This window comes from Lissotriton vulgaris, chromosome 1_1 (assembly GCF_964263255.1).
Source record: "Lissotriton vulgaris chromosome 1_1, aLisVul1.2, whole genome shotgun sequence".
NCBI classification, from domain to species: domain Eukaryota; kingdom Metazoa; phylum Chordata; class Amphibia; order Caudata; family Salamandridae; genus Lissotriton; species Lissotriton vulgaris.
This window is the reverse complement of record NC_141685.1, coordinates 1,368,373,756-1,368,391,104: the sequence shown is the minus strand read 5'-3', so window position 1 is coordinate 1,368,391,104 and position 17,349 is coordinate 1,368,373,756. Positions and strand designations below refer to the sequence as shown.

The window sequence follows — 17,349 nt, the reverse complement described above, 5'->3', positions numbered from 1 at the left end:
AAAATGGCATTTATACAATAGTAAGATTAAATCTAACCTCACCAGTAGATAGGATTTATCAATAAATAAATAAAGCTTCTCCTCTCTGATATGGAATTACCCCCCAAAAAGTATAAGGGAATACCCAATGCTAACCTATGAGAGGGGCAGACCTCAGAGTAGTGAAAAATGTCATAGACTGTTTGATACTACTAGGACATACAAACTACCACAGTACATGTCTTACCTTTTACTTACATAGCATGATGCCCCTGGGACTACTTAGGGCCTACCTTAGGGGTTACTGATATGTAATAAAATTGGAGTTTAAGGCTTGGCAAGTAGTTTTAAATGCCAAGTCGAAGTGGCAGTACACTGCAGCACAGGCACTGCAGTAGCAGGCTTGAGACAGGTTTGAAATGCTATTTCTTTGGGCGGCACAATCAGTCCCTGGGTATATGGTATACCACTTTACAAGGGGCTTTCAAGTAAATTAAATCTGTCAGTCAGGTATACTCCAATTATACACATGATTAAGGAAGAAGCATGTGCACTTCAGCACTGATTAGTAGCAATAAAGTGATCAGAGTCCTAAGGCCAACAAAAAGATACAGCAAAATGCGGAGGTGAAAAGCAATAAGGTGGGGTTGGGACCACCTTAAGAATGCAAGGTCTAACAAAAACGAACTAAGGATAACATGAGTAAAACATCAGGTTTCTCTACAGCATTTTGTGAGACAAGTGGGCCTTCTTTTATCTTCCATAAATGCAATCTTTCCCGGACCCCTTTATTATATAGCTCTTCAAGGAAAAAATATAAAGCACTTACAAAGGAGCCTCAAATACTCAAAGATGGTAGACTTCTGTAATATGGGCCATATACTAAAAGCAGCACGAAAACAGAGTGCAATAGGGTCCAAAAAACTTGAGTGACCCATGAGAGTATGCATGCAAGCCTATGTTATTCCAAACTAGAGATATACACATGCAATTTTTGTTTTTAGGAGAGAATGTGCCTGCTGAAAAAAACATTATTTTTAAAAAGTGCATTGCAGAATATCAGGAATTTGCTGTGGGACACCTTGAAAACTTGCATACAGATTATGTGCACACACCTTACAGTCAGTTGTTGTGGTCGAGTGGTTAAGGCGATGGACTAGAAATCCATTGGGGTCTCCCCGCGCAGGTTCGAATTCTGCCGACAACGAGAATCTTTTTAACATCGGCTACAATTTCAGAAGTTAACCTTTAGTATTTCTTCCATGTCAGTTTTATAAATAGGTGGCTTATTTTGGTGTCACTATTGCCATATCACATATTTATTATCGCTCCCCCTTTCATATCTTTGCTATAACTCTCGTCCTTCATTAGCGCTGGTGCAAACGCTTCAAATTATTATACCCTGGCTCTCTCGGTCATACCTGTGCATGCACTTGAAACTTACTTTACCAATAAAAGAAGCAAATAGAGAAATAAAATAAAAGTGCTAGCTGGATTAGGCAAACACACTTCATAAAACTGCATTTTCTTTTCTATTCTCCCCCGTGTTACAAGCTTAACTGCTCCCTGTGTAATTTCTCTTAACCTGCTGTTCCTGGAAGAGAATTTCATCTACAAGCTCTTTCTGTGTTTTTTCCTAGTCTTTTCTTTCCCTTTTCTTAGATTTGTAACTGTTCCTTTACGTGCTCTATTTAGGCGCCATTAATCTCATTTGAGCTCCTTGTACCTGCTGCTGTTTTCTCCACACCTCATACTGTCTTTTCCCTCTTTCTCTCTTTCTCTGCGGTTGGTGGCTACTTTCCAAAGCGTCTGATGTCCCAATGTTCCTTCGTCTTGTTGTCAGACGTGAATTTGAAAAGCAACAAAATTAACAAGCCTTTACCACTCACACATGGCAGAAGTTTATACTTTAATTCAATGAGCTAAGAAAAGTGTGTTGTGGGGCCCCTACGAGCCAGGGTGCTTGCTTCATCATAATTAGGCATGCAGTCATTAGCAACAGCTCTGATTATGGGTCACTGAGGTCAGTTTCAATAATTCCTCAAAAACCTAACCATGCAGACCCCCCTAACTGTGTAGTTATCTTGCTTTACTGCTGTTTGTGTGATTAGCTGGGAGGAGCTCACGGCAGCATCCTCCCAATAAAAGTGTAGATGGACCGTTCCTTAACTCTTTCTTGCTTCACATACAGATGGCTTGAGGAGGTACAGGGGAGATGCAGGTCTAATAAACAGAATAGAATATCTGCGCCAGGTGTGTTTCTCTGCATTGGTGTCCCATCACAGGCCCACCAGTGTATGTGTGATCTTTGACTCCTGCCAGTTCAGAAGCAGGCGGCCAGGAAACGGTTTCAGCCTATCAACCACTGAGGAGATAAAGCCTTTGTATAAGGAATGAGGAAGCAATGAACACATTCAGCCTATCACAGGAGTAGCCCTGAGTGTTCCGAATTATAATTTCTTCATGTCACTGTACGTTATTGAGCCCAAGTAGCTCGCCGTGATCGTATAGTGGTTAGTACTCTGCGTTGTGGCAGCAGCAACCACGGTTCGAATCCTAGTCACGGCATTGTGGTTGGCAATGTCGCGGCAGTTGGGTTTTTCCTTTACAGAATTCCCAAATGTACCAGTTGTTTTTGTAAAATGTCTATTAAAAACAGATCCTTTTCAATATTCAAACGATCTAACGACAAATTATTTAAACACACATGATTATAAGATGTAGGTATACTGTACTTACTGACATAAATTATCGTTCTTGAACATATTTGCGGTAAGGGGAGCTGGGCTCTCCGCCAGGCCAATCAGAATGCATATGAATGCAGTTTCAGTTGAGTGACCTGTGTTGTGGCTGTCTACAGGGAATGCACATATGTAGCTGTCTCGCAGCCCAATCCAGACGTCAATTGAAGACAGGTTTTCATGCAAATAGAGCAGTAAGTGCAGAGAAATGCTCACTCTCTAAAAATGGCATTTATACAATAGTAAGATTAAATCCAACCTCACCAGTAGATAGGATTTATCAATAAATAAATAAAGCTTCTCCTCTCTGATATGGAATTACCCCCCATAAAGTATAAGGGAATACCCAATGCTAACCTATGAGAGGGGCAGACCTCACAGTAGTGAAAAATGTAATAGACTGTTTGATACTACTAGGACATACAAACTACCACAGTACATGTCTTACCTTTTACTTACATAGCATGATGCCCCTAGGACTACTTAGGGCCTACCTTAGGGGTTACTGATATGTAATAAAATTGGAGTTTAAGGCTTGGCAAGTAGTTTTAAATGCCAAGTCGAAGTGGCAGTACACTGCAGCACAGGCACTGCAGTAGCAGGCTTGAGACAGGTTTGAAATGCTATTTCTTTGGGCTGCACAATCAGTCCCTGGGTATATGGTATACCACTTTACAAGGGGCTTTCAAGTAAATTAAATCTGTCAGTCAGGTATACTCCAATTATACACATGATTAAGGAAGAAGCACGTGCACTTTAGCACTGATTAGTAGCAATAAAGTGATCAGAGTCCTAAGGCCAACAAAAAGATACAGCAAAATGCGGAGGTGAAAAGCAATAAGGTGGGGTTGGGACCACCTTAAGAATGCAAGGTCTAACAAAAACGAACTAAGGATAACATGAGTAAAACATCAGGTTTCTCTACAGCAATTGGTGAGACAAGTGGGCCTTCTTTTATCTTCCATAAATGCAATCTTTCCCAGACCCCTTTATTATATAGCTCTTCAAGGAAAAAATATAAAGCACTTACAAAGGAGCCTCAAATACTCAAAGATGGTAGACTTCTGTAATATGGGACATATACTAAAAGCAGCACGAAAACAGAGTGCAATAGGGTCCAAAAAACTTGAGTGACCCATGAGAGTATGCATGCAAGCCTATGGTATTCCAAACTAGAGATACACGCATGGAATTTTTGTTTTTAGGAGTGAATGTGCCTGCTGAAAATTTTTTTTTTTTTAAAAAGTCCATTGCAGAATATCAGGAATTTGCTGTGGGACACCTTGAAAACTTGCATACAGATTATGTGCACACGCCTTACAGTCAGTTGTTGTGGCCGAGTGGTTAAGTTGATGGACTAGAAATCCATTGCGGTCTCCCCGCGCAGGTTCGAATTCTGCCAACAACGAGAATCTTTTTAACATTGGCTACAATTTCAGAAGTTAACCTTTAGTATTTCTTCCATGTCAGTTTTATAAATAGGTGGCTTATTTTGGTGTCACTATTGCCATATCACATATTTATTATCGCTCCCCCTTTCATATCTTTGCTATAACTCTCGTCCTTTATTAGCGCTGGGGCAAACGCTTCAAATTATTATACCCTGGCTCTCTCGGTCGTACCTGTGCATGCACTTGAAACTTACTTTACCAATAAAAGAAGCAAATAGAGAAATAAAATAAAAGTGCTAGCTAGATTAGGCAAACACACTTCATAAAACTGCATTTTCTTTTCTATTCTCCCCAGTGTTACAAGCTTAACTGCTCCCTGTGTAATGTCTCTTAACCTGCTGTTCCTGGAAGAGAATTTCATCTACAAGCTCTTTCTGTGTTTTTTCCTAGTCTTTTCTTTCCCTTTTCTTAGATTTGTAACTGTTCCTTTACGTGCTCTATTTAGGCGCCATTATTCTCATTTGAGCTCCTTGTACCTGCTGCTGTTTTCTCCACACCTCATTTTTTTAAAATATATTTTTATTGCAGGAATCAGTAAATCGTTACATAATCGACCAGCATTATAGAACAAGCAAAATCAATGAGACACAACCCTCCGTCCCCCAGCCGTACTTCTCGTACACAGCCATTCAGCCCACAACCCTGGGGTCGGGCGGCGAAATTCAATGGGGGCTCAGCAGGATGTCGAAGCAGGTCCGGATGATCCACTGTCCGTCATCTGCTTTTCCAAACAAGCCTATAAAACCCAGAAAGAAAACCCCACCCTCAAAACGCTATGAACCAAAGTAAACCCTACCCAACCCCGCCATCAGCGCACGGTAACAACAGCAACAGGATCTGCGAAAGGACCCATGGGGAAAGCAACAGAGCTGAAAAGTGCAATCGACTATCGGGACTTGGGGCGAGCTGCTTCCTCACTTTCAGAGTCACTGGGGGCGCAATAATCCCTAAGGGCCTGCACTAACGTCTCCCACTCCAGCGCTGCCTCCTGTGCCTTCTCATTACGCTGCCTCCAAGCTAGCTGGTATCTCAGTGTGCTCTCCCCCGCCGCCCACTTCAAAAGTTCGCTGTGCCACCGGCTTCCTGTCGGACCAGCTCGTGCCTTCCAGTTCCTGGTCACCTCTCGTTTAGCAAGGAGCAGCCCTAAATCGATGAACTTGCTAGATATTTTGTTCTTGGGGGTATGAGGGAACCAGTGCAGGAGTCCCACCGCCGCGTCAAACGATAAGGATCTCCCCGTCACCTCCTCCAGGGTCTTCCCCACTTCTACCCAATAGGAGGACAATCCTGGGCAGGCCCACAACATGTGGAGAAGGTCCGCCTCCTGGGCCGGGCACCTGGGGCAGTCCGCCGAACTCGTAGCAAAATATCGCCTGATTTTCACCGGGGTCAGATATGCTCTATGGAGCACGTAGTAGTGGACCAATTGAAAGCGGGCATGGCGTGTGCCCTTCCAGGCTCGCCGCACCAGTTGGGACCAGGTCGTCTCCGGGATCTCCTTGCCAATGTCCTCCTCCCAAGCGGGTTCTCAGAGTAGTGAGGGGAGCCAGCCCCTCATTGATCAGTCTGCCGTAGAGGCAAGTGACCGCCTTCACCGTGCCCGCAGACATCATCACGTATTGGCACACCGGAGATAAAGGGGGTTCCTCCTGCCCGCGTTTCCAGTGCGCCTGGATCGCTCGGACTAGGGCCGAGTGCAGCAGAAAGTCGCCGCGAGGAATCTCGAAGCGATCAATGAGCTCCTGAAAGGGCAAGAGCGCCCCGTCCTCGTATAGGTCACCTATCAGCTGTAAGCCTGCGTCCTCCCAGTTCGCCAACCGTGACCAATCGCCGCCATGGGGCAAAGCCGTCAGCATCCCCAAAGGTATTTCGGGCGCATACGGTATTCTCAGGTGGCCCCGGGCGTGAGCTCGGTTCCAACACAGGCGAACGGTCCGCTCCTTAAGCGACAAGTCCTGTAAGGCCAAACGTTGTCGCAGCGCTATGAAGGAGAGAACATGCCTGGCTATACCCGTACCCCTTCTGTCTTCTGGGCCCCGGAATTCCCGGGCGATCTCCTGGGTGAAGGTCTGGAGCTGCGCCGCTAAATAATACTTTTCAAAGTCCGGCACCGCAAGCCCACCCTCAGCCTTCGGCCTCATCAGGGTCTTGAGGGCCACCCGTCGGCGGCCCGAGCCCCAGAGGAATCCGACTATCATTGATCGTAATAGTCGAAACGTGGCCGGTGGGACCCAGATCGGTAGTGTCCGGAAATAATACAACAACCTGGGAAGCGCCACCATTTTGAGCAAAGCGATCCGCCCTGCCACCGAGAGCGGTAGTGTGGCCCAGAAGTCCATACTGCCTCGAAGTGCTCGAGTGCCGCGGGCAATGTTCCCATCCAGGAGGTCAGATGGTTCATGATAGACGTACACCCCCAGGTACTTAAAGCAGTCGGGTTCCCACCTAATCTCCCTACTGAGAGCAGGGCTAGGGGTGCCCCTGCGAACCGGGAAAAGACAGGTCTTAGTCCAATTCACCCGGAGGCCCGAGAACTCCCCAAACTCCGTGAGCGCCATCGCAGCTCCATGCAAGGCAGCGAACGGGTCCTCGAGGAAGAGCAGCAGGTCGTCTGCATACAGCGAAATGTAGTGCGGGCCCGAAGGAGTCCACAGGCCCGTATAATGGGCTCCCGACCGGAGATGCAGCGCGAGTGGCTCCACCGCCAGCGCAAAGAGAAGCGGGGATAACGAACATCCCTGCCTCGTGCCCCTCTCCACCGGATATTGTGAGGAAATTAGCGGTCCCGCCCGAACCCTGGCCGATGCAGAGGCATACAGGACCTTGGTCCACCTGATGAAGCCCTCACCGAGGCCAAACCTCCGTAGCACAGTGCAAAGGTAGTCCCATTCCAGGCTGTCAAAAGCCTTCTCTAAGTCTACCGATAAGACAACCGGGCACGGGGCGTCCACAAGCGGTTCTCCTAGCAAGCGGAACAACCTGCGAATGTTCATGGTCGTGTTACGCCTGGGGATAAATCCAGCTTGGTCCTCATGTACCAGGGAGCTCATGTGCCCCAGCAGCCTCGAGGCCAAGATGCTGCTCAGTATTTTATAGTCAACCGTCAGCATTGATAAGGGACGGTAAGACCCCGGATCGGATGAGTCCCTTCCGGGCTTGAGGAGGGGAACCACCAAGGCCTCGCACATCGAGCCCGGGAGTCGCCCAAGCCTCTTCGCCTCTCTGTATACTATTAATAACCTAGGGGCTAGGAGATCAGCATAAGCTGCAAAGAACTCCACAGGAAGGCCGTCTAGGCCCGGGGTCTTATTCCGCGCCATCTTTTTAATGGCGCTACGGATCTCTCCCAGTTCTATGTCGGACCCCAGGGCTTTCGCCACATCCTGCTCCACTGTTCGGAGCTCCAGAGGCCGTAGATAATTAGTAAGCAGGTCAGGGTCTCGGGCAGAGCGACTGCGGTACAAACGTTCGTAGTATTGCCGGTAGCAGCTCAGAATCTCAGGCTGAGTGTATACTACAGTCCCGTTTGCCGTGCGCATGGACGTCGTCAATGAGGATTGGCGCGTAGGGTTGGCAAGCCATGCCAGCAGCGCGCTCGACCTATCCCCCTCTGCGAGGGACCGAACCGTATAGGCCTTGTAGTCAAAACAGCGCAGCCGTTCGACCTCCGCCGCTACCGCCTCCTTCGCCTCCGCTGTGCGTGCCTGTAATTCAGGGCGCCCGGGGCGGCGGAGTTCCAACTCGCGGAGCTTCCGGTCCGCTGTATCTAGGTCGGCGAGGATAATTCGCCTCATGCCGACCTTTTTAGAAATACAGTACCCCCTCACCACCACCTTAAAAGCGTCCCACTCTAACGCTCTCGAGCTCGCGGTGCCACCGTTGGACGCAGAGTACTCCGAGATCTTATCGCCTAGGTCCGCTCTGAAAACACTGTCCTCAAGGATCTCGGGCCGTAACTTCCAGGTGGGCACCACAGGCACCCCGGGAAACCAACGAAGGTCCAGCAGGAGGGGGTTATGATCTGATATGGTCCTGGTCAAATATTCAGACCGGACCGCTGCCGAAACCAGTTCAGGCGAGCCAAGAAATTCGTCCAGTCTAACGTGCAACTCATGGAGGCTCGAGAAGTAGGAATAGTCCCTAGTTGTGGGGTGCTGCGCCCTCCAGATATCCGTTAGACCCCAATGAGTCTGCCAGTCCCTACGACCCTTAGCCATGCGGCGAACCGGAGAATCAGGGAGGGGTGGATGCGAGCGGTCAGTGTCCACATCCACTACTGAGTTGAAATCTCCACCGAGCAGGAGGGGCCCGGAGAAGAAGTGGGCCAACGAGCCCGATAACCTGGAAAGGAAGGCAGTCTGGTCTATATTGGGAGCGTACACACAGAAAACGTTTAGATCTCTCCCTCCCAAAGTGCCCGAAATGGCCACTTATCGCCCCTCTGGATCTATCACTGTTTTCGTGACCTGGAAGGGAACCCCAGCTCTAACCCAAATCAGCGCCCCTCTGGCATACGCGGAGTACGAAGTGCAAAAGACCTGCCCCCTCCATCTACGCTGTAGCGCCGCCCCTTCCGCCTTGTTCAGATGAGTCTCCTGTAGCAGCGCCATTTGTACCCCCCTACGCACTAAATAAGCGTGGACTTTGTGACGCCTAGACATGGTATGAAGCCCCCGCACGTTCCAAGTAATACATTTCAGATTAGCAACATCAGCCATTGTCCCATATCGTTCTCGCAAAGTCTCCCCATCTGGGTCCCAACAAAGAAAGGGCATCAATCATCCCAGCACTGATGGCGGCCATTTTCCCCAACCAAAACTTAACAACCCAAGTATGAACCAAACCCCCATCCACCCACCCCAGAACAGGACCCAAATAGCACCATCTAGTTCCCATCCAAACCATACCCTCCAAAAACCCACTATCCCTCACTAATCCTGCGGTCGCCACCGTAGGAAGGCCTTAAGGGCCAGGTGCGGGCCGGGCGGTGGCAGTGGGCCCTCGACGCTCAGGCCACCAGGACTAAGGCAAGCCCAAAACAGTGCCAAAAACCCTCGGGGCAAAAACAAGGCACCCCACCCCCCCTCCCCTGGGAGTCAGCATCAATTGTCGGCACCCGCCACCCCCGTGCCGGGCCCCCACCCAAAAGGAAGTAGCTCACCCCGTTAACCCTGCCCATCCAGAAGGTCCTCCACCGATTTCGGTGTGATCACCGGCGTATGGACGCTATCAGTCACCGATTCCTCGGAGTCCGTTGGTACCCCCTCGTCCCCAGGGTCCGCTTCCTCCTCAATGGCATCGTCCCGTGAGCCAGACAGCGCAGATAACACCTCCAGCACTCCCTTCTGCTCCGTCGATGTCTCCGCAGTTGAGGGTCCGCCTGAGCGGCCACGGCGACTCCGAATCCTTTTGGACCGCCGTCTCTGCTCCGGCTCCGTCGCCTGCTGAGATGAGGAGCCGAAGCCATCTTTCCCTGCTCTATAGAGTTCAAGCCAGTTACAGACATCCTCCGGGGTATCAAAGAATTGAGTCTTGTCATCGAAAATTATGCGGAGCCTCGCAGGAAATAGGAGCGAGTATTGGATGCCCTCGCTCCTGAGCTCGAGCTTGACCGCCAGGAAGGAAAACCTTCTGCGTTGAGTTTCATAGGTGTAATCCGGGAAGATGTTCACCTGGCTGTTCGCCACTTTGAATGGACCATTATGTCTGGCGGCATTGAGGATGAGGTCTCTGTCCCGAAAGTGCAATAACCTCGCCACCACCGGTCGCGGGGCACGTCCCTGTTGCGGTGGCCTCGCTGGGACTCTATGGGCACGCTCCAGGGTGTAGAAGGAGGATAGACCCTCCGGGGCCACCGTGTCTCGGAGCCAGGCTTCCAAGTATGCCACCATGTCGCCATCCTCAATCTTTTCCGGCAGGCCCACCACACGAATGTTGTTCCTCCTGTTACGGCCTTCCGCATCCTCTGCTCTCTGCTCCAGGGCCGTAATCCGGGACAGGGCATCCTTCATAGTCGCAGCCAAGGTTCGCTGCGCCGGCTCCAAGGTTTTCACCGAGCTCTCCACTTCCTTGACCCTGTCCGAAAGTTTGCCGTGATCCGCTCTAAGGAGGCCTAGGCTCGTCGCTACCTGGGCAATGTCCTGCTGGAGGGCCGAGCGCGTGGTCGCAATCGCCTCCAAGACGCGGTCAAATTGCTGCTGCATTGATGCACCGCCAGAACTCTCTGGGTCCCCACGTTCCTCTTTGTCCTGGGTCTCCGAGTCTGAAGCGGCTGGGGTAGCCCCCTTGGCTCCTCTAGGTTTCCCCATGTCGCCGGGAGCACACAGTGCGGGTCCAGGAGCAGGCGCCTCCGAGTGCAGGCGCCGGCTATGACTCTCCCGGTTGCTGGGCCTCAGGTCGAGTGCCGGAGATCCCCGTCTCCAGGGCCTGTTGGACCTTCTCAGCTTCGGCTCGCGCCACCACCACGTCGTCTGAGGGCACCGAGGAGGAGGCGGAGACAATCGTCGCCAGGTCGGGCAGGCCCGTACGGCCGATAGAGTCCCGGAGTGAGGGTCACCAACTCCACCGGATGATTTGCGGCGCCAAAGGGTTGCGCCTCCCATGGAAGGGGTCGGCCAGGAAAAAGTAGCCAAGTGCGGTGTAGGGAGTGGGGCCACTGTCGGGACCTCTAGGCGTCCGCGTGCGGGATCCACTATAGCGAGGGCATCTGCCCATCCAAGTGCGATCCTCGTTGAAAGAGTCCGATCTGGCCGATGTCCAGATCCTCACATCTCTGGGAGACGGAAGAGCAGGGGGTGCGCCGCTGTTAGTGATGCTCCTCCAGTCTAATGGATCCGGCCAGGGGGACAATGAAGTCCGGGCGCCATGTTGGGTCGCACTCCGCAGTTCCACAAACTTCGATTTTCCGCCGGGTCACCGCTCGTTCGGACTGCGCCAAGGGCCCCGGCAGGTCTCCGTCGGGCCGATCAGCAGAATGCGGGGGCTGGGGTGCCCCGCAGCCTCCGATTTACAGGATAATCACGGGCTCAGTCCCGGAGCCGAGCTCTCAGGCGACCATCGCCATCGGCGCCCAAGCCACGCCCCCTTCTCCACACCTCATACTGCCTTTTCCCTCTTTCTCTCTTTCTCTGCAGTTGGTGGCTACTTTCCAAAGCGTCTGATGCCCCAATGTTCCTTCGTCTTGTCTTCAGACGTGAATTTGAAAAGCAACAAAATTAACAAGCCTTTACCACTCACACATGGCAGGAGTTTATACTTTAATTCAATGAGCTAAGAAAAGTGTGTTGTGGGGCCCCTACGAGCCATGGTGCTTGCTTCATCATAATTAGGCATGCAGTCATTAGCCACAGCTCTGATTATGGGTCACTGAGGTCAGTTTCAATAATTCCTCAAAAACCTAACCATGCAGTCCCCCCTAACTTTGTAGTTATCTTGCTTTACTGCTGTTTGTGTGATTAGCTGGGAGGAGCTCACGGCAGCATCCTCCCAATAAAAGTGTAGATGGACCGTTCCTTAACTCTTTCTTGCTTCACATACAGATGGCTTGAGGAGGTACAGGGGAGATGCAGGTGTAATAAACAGAATAGAATATCTGCGCCAGGTGTGTTTCTCTGCATTGGTGTCCCATCACAGGCCCACCAGTGTATGTGTGATCTTTGACTCCTGCCAGTTCACAAGCAGGCGGCCAGGAAACGGTTTCAGCCTATCAACCTCTGAGGAGATAAAGCCTTTGTATAAGGAATGAGGAAGCAATGAACACATTCAGCCTATCACAGGAGTAGCCCTGAGTGTTCCGAATTATAATTTCTTCATGTCACTGTACGTTATTGAGCCCAAGTAGCTCGCCGTGATCGTATAGTGGTTAGTACTCTGCGTTGTGGCCGCAGCAACCTCGGTTCGAATCCGAGTCACGGTATTGTGGTTGGCAATGTCACGGCAGTTGGGTTTTTCCTTTACAGAATTCCCAAATGTACCAGTTGTTTTTGTAAAATGTTTATTAAAAACAGATCCTTTTCAATATTCAAACGATCTAACGACAAATTATTTAAACACACATGATTATAAGATGTAGGTATACTGTACTTACTGACATAAATTATCGTTCTTGAACATATTTGCGGTAAGGGGAGCTGGGCTCTCCCCCAGGCCAATCAGAATGCATATGAATGCAGTTTCAGTTGAGTGACCTGTGTTGTGGCTGTCTACAGGGAATGCACATATGTAGCTGTCTCGCAGCCCAATCCAGACGTCAATTGAAGACAGGTTTTCATGCAAATAGAGCAGTAAGTGCAGAGAAATGCTCACTCTCTAAAAATGGCATTTATACAATAGTAAGATTAAACCCAACCTCACCAGTAGATAGGATTTATCAATAAATAAATAAAGCTTCTCCTCTCTGATATGGAATTACCCCCCATAAAGTATAAGGGAATACCCAATGCTAACCTATGAGAGGGGCAGACCTCACAGTAGTGAAAAATGTAATAGACTGTTTGATACTACTAGGACATACAAACTACCACAGTACATGTCTTACCTTTTACTTACATAGCATGATGCCCCTAGGACTACTTAGGGCCTACCTTAGGGGTTACTGATATGTAATAAAATCGGAGTTTAAGGCTTGGCAAGTAGTTTTAAATGCCAAGTCGAAGTGGCAGTACACTGCAACACAGGCACTGCAGTAGCAGGCTTGAGACAGGTTTGAAATGCTATTTCTTTGGGCTGCACAATCAGTCCCTGGGTATATGGTATACCACTTTACAAGGGGCTTTCAAGTAAATTAAATCTGTCAGTCAGGTATACTCCAATTATACACATGATTAAGGAAGAAGCACGTGCACTTCAGCACTGATTAGTAGCAATAAAGTGATCAGAGTCCTAAGGCCAACAAAAAGATACAGCAAAATGCGGAGGTGAAAAGCAATAAGGTGGGGTTGGGACCACCTTAAGAATGCCAACGGCGTAGCCACTCTAGCTGCCTCTTTCTTCTCACGAAGCCCTTTTATCAGCGCCTGTGCTTCGGCAGCCGTGGCGCCATCACTACTATCCCCCAACCATGCTGCTAGCTGTGCTGCCAGCTCGGGGGGCATGTCTTCCTTGGATGTCGGGGTGACGACAACGGGGATTGGATTCCCCTCCATCGGTACTGGGGTCGGCGCCTCGAGCGGGGCAGAGGGAACCGGGACGGCCCCACCGGCTGGAACCTTTCTCGGCCTCTTAGGTCTCCCTCCAGCCGGCGGGGTGCCCGAACCCTCCTCCCCATCTCGCTCCGCCAACCGTTTCTTTATGTCGGACACTTCTTTGCAAAGGGCCCGCACCATCTGATCGGTCGTCATTCTTTTTGCGCCTTTCTTGGGCATCTCTCCGAGGAAGTATCTAGAAGACAAAGAAAAAGATCAAAACGCTCAAAATTGGCTCTTCGTTCCGTCCCGAGCTCACGTGTAGCGAGGAGGTGCAGCTTCGGAGCACAAGAACAAGAGGACGTCTTCCGGTCTTGCGCCTTCTTTTATCCGTCTTCAGGGCGGGCGAAAACCCGCCCCTGCCCGCCCCGGGGGCGTGGCTGGCTGCGTCGGTGTCTAGGCCAGCCCACTCTAGGGCGGGAAAAGGCGCGCCCCGGCTACGCCGCTTCGGGCATACCAGCCGAGACGCGCCTCCCGCCCAAAAATGGCTTCCCGGGGGGATCGAGGCACTCATCCATACGTTCGGGGGGACCGAGTGGTCGCCCCTTTCCATAAGGTGGGGTTGGGACCACCTTAAGAATGCAAGGTCTAACAAAAACGAACTAAGGATAACATGAGTAAAACATCAGGTTTCTCTACAGCATTTGGTGAGACAAGTGGGCCTTCTTTTATCTTCCATAAATGCAATCTTTCCCGGACCCCTTTATTATATAGCTCTTCAAGGAAAAAATATAAAGCACTTACAAAGGAGCCTCAAATACTCAAAGATGGTAGACTTCTGTAATATGGGCCATATACTAAAAGCAGCACAAAAACAGAGTGCAATAGGGTCCAAAAAACTTGAGTGACCCATGAGAGTATGCATGCAAGCCTATGGTATTCCAAACTAGAGATACACGCATGCAATTTTTGTTTTTAGGAGTGAATGTGCCTGCTGAAAAAAACATTTATTTTTTAAAAAGTCCATTGCAGAATATCAGGAATTTGCTGTGGGACACCTTGAAAACTTGCATACAGATTATGTGCACAAGCCTTACAGTCAGTTGTTGTGGCCGAGTGGTTAAGGCGATGGACTAGAAATCCATTGGGGTCTCCCCGCGCAGGTTCGAATCCTGCCGACAACGAGAATCTTTTTAACATCGGCTACAATTTCAGAAGTTAACCTTTAGTATTTCTTCCATGTCAGTTTTATAAATAGGTGGCTTATTTTGGTGTCACTATTGCCATATCACATATTTATTATCGCTCCCCCTTTCATATCTTTGCTATAACTCTCGTCCTTCATTAGCGCTGGTGCAAACGCTTCAAATTATTATATCCTGGCTCTCTCGGTCGTACCTGTGCATGCACTTGAAACTTACTTTACCAATAAAAGAAGCAAATAGAGAAATAAAATAAAAGTGCTAGCTGGATTAGGCAAACACACTTCATAAAACTGCATTTTCTTTTCTATTCTCCCCCGTGTTACAGGCTTAACTGCTCCCTGTGTAATTTCTCTTAACCTGTTGTTCCTGGAAGAGAATTTCATCTACAAGCTCTTTCTGTATTTTTTCCTAGTCTTTTCTTTCCCTTTTCTTAGATTTGTAACTGTTCCTTTACGTGCTCTATTTAGGCGCCATTAATCTCATTTGAGCTCCTTGTACCTGCTGCTGTTTTCTCCACACCTCATACTGCCTTTTCCCTCTTTATCTCTTTCTCTGCGGTTGGTGGCTACTTTCCAAAGCGTCTGATGCCCCAATGTTCCTTCGTCTTGTTGTCAGACGTGAATTTGAAAAGCAACAAAATTAACAAGCCTTTACCACTCACACATGGCAGGAGTTTATACTTTAATTCAATGAGCTAAGAAAAGTGTGTTGTGGGGCCCCTACGAGCCATGGTGCTTGCTTCATCATAATTAGGCATGCAGTCATTAGCCACAGCTCTGATTATAACATAACATAACATAACATGTGTATTTGTAAAGCGCACGTTCACCCTTGGGTATCTTGGCGCTGAATAACAGATGTTTATTGTTACCCAACTCAATGGTACTCATTTTATCGACCTCAGTTGGATGAAAGGCTGAGTGAACCCCCGGGATTTGAACCTGTGACCATGAGGTCGAACACAGGCCCCTGCAATGGACGCATTAGTCCACTGAGCCACCAGACCCGGACTGGGTCACTGAGGTCAGTTTCAATAATTCCTCAAAAACCTAACCATGCAGTCCCCCCTAACTGTGTAGTTATCTTGCTTTACTGCTGTTTGTGTGATTAGCTGGGAGGAGCTCACGGCAGCATCCTCCCAATAAAAGTGTAGATGGACCGTTCCTTAACTCTTTCTTGCTTCACATACAGATGGCTTGAGGAGGTACAGGGGAGATGCAGGTCTAATAAACAGATTAGAATATCTTTGCCAGGTCTGTTTCTCTGCATTGGTGTCCCATCACAGGCCCACCAGTGTATGTGTGATCTTTGACTCCTGCCAGTTCACAAGCAGGCGGCCAGGAAACGGTTTCAGCCTATCAACCACTGAGGAGATAAAGCCTTTGTATAAGGAATGAGGAAGCAATGAACACATTCAGCCTATCACAGGAGTAGCCCTGAGTGTTCCGAATTATAATTTCTTCATGTCACTGTACGTTATTGAGCCCAAGTAGCTCGCCGTGATCGTATAGTGGTTAGTACTCTGCGTTGTGGCCGCAGCAACCTCGGTTTGAATCCGAGTCACGGCATTGTGGTTGGCAATGTCTCGGCAGTTGGGTTTTTCCTTTACAGAATTCCCAAATGTACCAGTTGTTTTTGTAAAATGTTTATTAAAAACAGATCCTTTTCAATATTCAAACGATCTAACGACAAATTATTTAAACACACATGATTATAAGATGTAGGTATACTGTACTTACTGACATAAATTATCGTTCTTGAACATATTTGCGGTAAGGGGAGCTGGGCTCTCCCCCAGGCCAATCAGAATGCATATGAATGCAGTTTCAGTTGAGTGACCTGTGTTGTGGCTGTCTACAGGGAATGCACATATGTAGCTGTCTCGCAGCCCAATCCAGACGTCAATTGAAGACAGGTTTTCATGCAAATAGAGCAGTAAGTGCAGAGAAATGCTCACTCTCTAAAAATGGCATTTATACAATAGTAAGATTAAACCCAACCTCACCAGTAGATAGGATTTATCAATAAATAAATAAAGCTTCTCCTCTCTGATATGGAATTACCCCCCATAAAGTATAAGGGAATACCCAATGCTAACCTATGAGAGGGGCAGACCTCACAGTAGTGAAAAATGTAATAGACTGTTTGATACTACTAGGACATACAAACTACCACAGTACATGTCTTACCTTTTACTTACATAGCATGATGCCCCTAGGACTACTTAGGGCCTACCTTAGGGGTTACTGATATGTAATAAAATTGGAGTTTAAGGCTTGGCAAGTAGTTTTAAATGCCAAGTCGAAGTGGCAGTACACTGCAGCACAGGCACTGCAGTAGCAGGCTTGAGACAGGTTTGAAATGCTATTTCTTTGGGCTGCACAATCAGTCCCTGGGTATATGGTATACCACTTTACAAGGGGCTTTCAAGTAAATTAAATCTGTCAGTCAGGTATACTCCAATTATACACATGATTAGGGAAGAAGCACGTGCACTTCAGCACTGATTAGTAGCAATAAAGTGATCAGAGTCCTAAGGCCAACAAAAAGATACAGCAAAATGCGGAGGTGAAAAGCAATAAGGTGGGGTTGGGACCACCTTAAGAATGCAAGGTCTAACAAAAACGAACTAAGGAAAACATGAGTAAAACATCAGGTTTCTCTACAGCATTTGGTGAGACAAGTGGGCCTTCTTTTATCTTCCATAAATGCAATCTTTCCCGGACCCCTTTATTATATAGCTCTTCAAGGAAAAAATATAAAGCACTTACAAAGGAGCCTCAAATACTCAAAGATGGTAGACTTCTGTAATATGGGCCATATACTAAAAGCAGCACAAAAACAGAGTGCA

The 17,349-nt window shown here is 48.6% G+C and overlaps 2 non-coding genes across 2 annotated transcripts; both read left to right on the top strand.

Moving 5' to 3' along the window:
- Positions 1-12,014: 12,014 nt before the first annotated feature.
- On the top strand, positions 12,015-12,086 carry TRNAH-GUG (transfer RNA histidin (anticodon GUG)). Its single transcript has one exon. It is a non-coding gene; the product is annotated as a tRNA-His (tRNA).
- A 2,309-nt stretch (positions 12,087-14,395) lies between these two features.
- Positions 14,396-14,477, top strand: TRNAS-AGA (transfer RNA serine (anticodon AGA)). The gene has a single exon. It is a non-coding gene; the product is annotated as a tRNA-Ser (tRNA).
- The last annotated feature ends 2,872 nt before the right edge of the window (positions 14,478-17,349 follow it).